Source organism: Carassius carassius, chromosome 18, assembly GCF_963082965.1.
Source record: "Carassius carassius chromosome 18, fCarCar2.1, whole genome shotgun sequence".
NCBI lineage: Eukaryota > Metazoa > Chordata > Actinopteri > Cypriniformes > Cyprinidae > Carassius > Carassius carassius.
This window is the reverse complement of record NC_081772.1, coordinates 30400650-30405194: the sequence shown is the minus strand read 5'-3', so window position 1 is coordinate 30405194 and position 4545 is coordinate 30400650. Positions and strand designations below refer to the sequence as shown.

The window sequence follows — 4545 nt, the reverse complement described above, 5'->3', positions numbered from 1 at the left end:
CGTAGTCAGCAGGATTCGAACCTGCGCGGGGAGACCCCAATGGATTTCAAGTCCATCACCTTAACCACTCGGCCACGACTACGGGAGTAGACCAACTTCTGCTCAGTTTGTGTCCAACACTGCTGCCTGACCTACTTGCAACCAACCCAGCTCAGTCAGCAAGCGGAGATTGCAAGCTAGCCCTGCAAGCGGCTAAAACAGCGATCCCACTGAGGAGAAATCAGGCTGCCATGTCTCATCCTATGTAATGGGGTTTTTCAGTCCTGGCCCTGGGGACCGACAACACTGCACAATTGGGAAGTCTCAGAATCAGGTGTGCCGAACAAGGGAGATGCACTGATCCCCGGGAGCAGGAAGGAACATCGCTCTAGTACAAAGTCAGCAGAAGAGATGGACCGTAGTGATAGCAAGCTGAGGCCTACAAAAAGAAGACTGACCTTCGCCCAAACAGGGACTTGAATTAAGCAGACCACCTTCTGCCATGTTGTGTGTAACACTGCTGCCTGACCTACTTGCAACCTAGCAAGCCGAGATTGTAAGCTAGCCCTGGAAGCGGCTAAAACAGCAGTCCCACTAAGGAGAAATCAGGCTGCCATGTCTCATCCTATGTAATGGGGTTTTTCAGTACTGGCCCTGGGGACCGACAGCACTGCACAAATGGGAGGTCTGTCTTATTCTACTCAATCCGTGAGCACTCTTTCCTAAAGGGCTGACCATCAGAATCATGTGTGCCGAACAAGGGAGATGCACTGATCCCCGGGAGAAGGAAGGAACATCGCTCTAATACAGAGTCAGCAGAAGAGATGGACCAGTAGTGATAGCAAGGTGACTCCGCCAAAAGCAGACAGACCTTCACCCTAACAGGGACTTGAACCCTGGACCCTCAAATTAAGCTAAAGCAATACTTCAAATCCCTCCCGTAGTCGGCAGAGTTCGAACCTGCGCAGGGAGACCCCAATGGATTTAAAGTCCATCGCCTTAACCTCTCGGCCAAAAACAGGGCAAAAGGGACTGCTACAAGGGGGAAAGAAAGGGAAAAGAGAAGGAGAAAGGAGGGAAAGCAAGAAAAAGAAAAAAAATTATCCATCAAACTTCATGAACACTCACAAAGGATTTAAGTAAAGTGTTTGATTGGTTTTTGACTATATTTTTAATAAAAAAATTAATAATTATAATAATAATCTGACAAACACACCACAAACTCTTGCCAGGACTTGCACCTGGAATCTTCCACCCAAAGGGTGGATGTGTTACTATTACACCACAAGAGCTGTGTCTTTCCTTTTTTTTACAAACACTGCAAATGAAACACTGGAAACAGCAACTAAAAACAAAATGTTCACAGCACAACACACACACAGCACAACATATGCAACTATATAAAAACCTAACTATATACATTACTATATACACCAATGAAAAAAAAATCAAAGAACTCCCTGTACTTTCTCTCTCCACTGTGCAACAGAGAGGCCTGAGGCTGGACAATACCACCGGCCCTTCAGCTGAGTGTGGCCAGTTGTCTTATTTTTTGCCAGCCCACACTGCTTGCAGATATAGTGATATATATCCTTTGCTAGTCGTTTCCATGGTGGTTCACCTCTAGCCACTCACTCCTCATCCTCTTGGGCAGCTTTCTGCCTTCTCCATGTGCGCTGCCTGGGCTGAGTGGTAGGACAAGTTTTGTGATGGCAAGGTATTAGGCTTCTGGAATTGGGGAGGGGGCTGGAATTGGGGAGGTGGCTGGAATTGGGAAGGTGGCTGGAATTGGGGAGGGGGCTGGAATTGGAAAGGTGGCTGGAATTGGAGAGGGGGCTGGAATTGGGGAGGGGGATGGAATTGGGTAGAATGAGGCAGTGGTAGACCTGGTTGGTAGCTGGGAAAGGGTGGGTAGGACCCAGGGGGGAATGCAAAGTGTGGTGCTGGTGGGTATATGGGAAATGCAGAGTAAGATCCAGGAGGAGGGGTGGGCATTGGGCACCTGTTGGAGATACGCTTACGAATGAAGGCCTCTCCCTCCTGATTTGCTGAATCCTGAAATACCATGGCCTCATGCCCATGCTGTGCAGGAACAGCTGGAAGTTCGCGCACTTCAGGAAGAGCCTCCTTTGCCAAATATACTTGTTTGGGCAGTGCAGTACCCTGCAGAAGCATGTCTCTGTCTACACGTTTCTGTCTTTTTAGTAGCCTGCAAGAGAAACATTCTTCATCTTAAATTAGCAATTTAAGTGAATAAAAGCCCATTGTCTTTACTTCCTGTAGCATCATTTTTAAAAGCATGTACAAGAAGGTTTTATAAGTACAATCTTGATATACTACTGTGATTGTGCAAAAGTATCGCATAAAACAAGACTCACCACGAGGAGACAGTAGTGGTGTTTATCGGGACCAGAACTAGGTTAGTCTGTCCTAGAACCTCTCTGCTGTCCTCCATCAGCTGTTTTAAGTGGCTGTATACCACCACAATAGATTGTGGAATTGGCAGAGTTTTTCCTTGTGTGTCCCTGGGCCTGTTCCGTGCTTGCTGAAACTCTTTCAAAAGCCTTAGGCAAACACATTCACAGACCCTGTGGACTTCAGGGTCCTGAGCTGCCTGCCCATGAGTCATGAACAATCTATGGAAAAGAAAGATGATATAATCTGAACTGTATACTGGGTTATAAACTAGTGACGATCCAAATAGTCAAATTACCTCTCTGCTGCCTGCTGTCTTGGAGCAGAGCCACTCTGCTTCCTGGATGCTCTCCAAGGTCCTGTCAAAGCCTTCTTCTTAACCCTCTGGCTATATTTTGATGGTACCTTGTCCATGGCATGCAGAGCCATGTACAGCTGGACTATGTTGGCCTCCTCTTGTGATGACAAGGCAGTGATCGTTCGGTTTAGGCCAACCAAGTAGGCTGCCAGGGCATCAACTGCCTCCCAGCCCAAGACACCTCTGGAATCACACTGTGTACTCTGGAAATTGAGAAAAATGCCAAACACAGTCCAATAAACATATACGGTGTTGTAATAATTATTTTGCATTGTACATGCATATATTTTAACTTTACACATTGGTGACAATAGGCGTTTTGCACTGTACCAGATACATTTTTTTTTAAAAGTAAAAAATAGTACAGGATAGCAATATTACCTGGCTTGATGTGCTAGGACTTGCAGTGTCATCCTCCTCTTCCTCAGTGACCTCCTCATCTGGGGATTTGGGTTCAGTGTCACCCACCTGACTTGTCACCTGGACCTGCACGACAGCTACTGGAGAGTCATCAGCCCTAAGGTCAGCTGCATGGCACACAGTCGTGTCAATTTCACTATCCTCTTCGGGCTCCTCTGGGGGGACTTCAGGCATGTCATTTTGGTGTGCAATCAACTGGTCGCCTCTATTGGACTGGGCCAACAAGTACTCCACTGCAATGCGCTCCCCTGCAATAATTTGTACCACATTGTTAATGGGGAGAGGACACACATACTCACACACACACACAAACAAACAAACACAGGAGAGAGAGAAATTCCAATGCTCAGCATTTTCCTGTGAGATATCTTACCAGTGGGTTTTCCTGGAGGGGTAAATTCTGGCATCAAAGCCCGACCAAGGACCCGTTGGCTCATGCTGTTTAAATGAGACATTGTGCAGACATCAAATGTCCTTAGGGTTGAGGCCCCCACCACAGATACAGCTTCTTTTGCCCGGCTCATGTTCCACACTGATCCCCGGGAGCAGGAAGGAACATCGCTCTAGTACAGAGTCAGCAGAAGAGATGGACCGTAGTGATAGCAAGCTGAGGCCTACAAAAGAAGACTGACCTTCGCCCAAACAGGGACTTGAATTAAGCAGACCACCTTCTCCTATGTTGTGTGTAACACTGCTGCCTGACCTACTTGCAACCTAGCAAGCGGAGATTGTAAGCTAGCCCTGGAAGCGGCTAAAACAGCAGTCCCACTGAGGAGAAATCAGGCTGCCATGTCTCATCCTATGTAATGGGGTTTTTCAGTACTGGAAAAAAGAATGAATGAAAAATAGGCGGAAAATAGTTTATTTGAATTTGGCGCTCTCTCCTGAGAACTGGTGACGCGCTCTGACGCACCGGTCAGCTGATGGAGGCGGAACTTACAGCGATTGCAAATTCCTGTCTTTCTTTTTATTTTAGAGAGTTTTTATATATGTGAGAGTGTGTTTTATGTTGAATGTGAATGTATGTGCATGATTACCATCTGTTTGAGTGCAAATCAGCCCAAATCAGCTCGCTATTACTGAATGGTCACGGCTATCAAAGTGAACGCGTCTATATGAATAGGGAGAGTGGATTATCTACTTCGGAACATTTGTGTTATTACCATCTGTATAAGTGGCCATCAGCACATCATTACTTATTTGCATCGTAATTCATTGTAAAATATGCATCTCTAGCAATCTCAGGATGTTTTATATTGGCAAACAATGTTAAATCTTTTTTTATTTTTCTTATTATTCTTATTTTTCTTACTCAAATTATTCTTATTGTATTTTTCTACTGCTCAAATAAATCATTTATATGATGTCTAAGT

At 45.7% G+C, this 4545-nt stretch overlaps 1 non-coding gene across 1 annotated transcript; it reads right to left on the bottom strand.

Moving 5' to 3' along the window:
- Window positions 1-82, bottom strand: trnas-uga (transfer RNA serine (anticodon UGA)). Its single transcript has one exon. It is a non-coding gene; the product is annotated as a tRNA-Ser (tRNA).
- Between the last annotated feature and the right edge of the window lie 4463 nt (window positions 83-4545).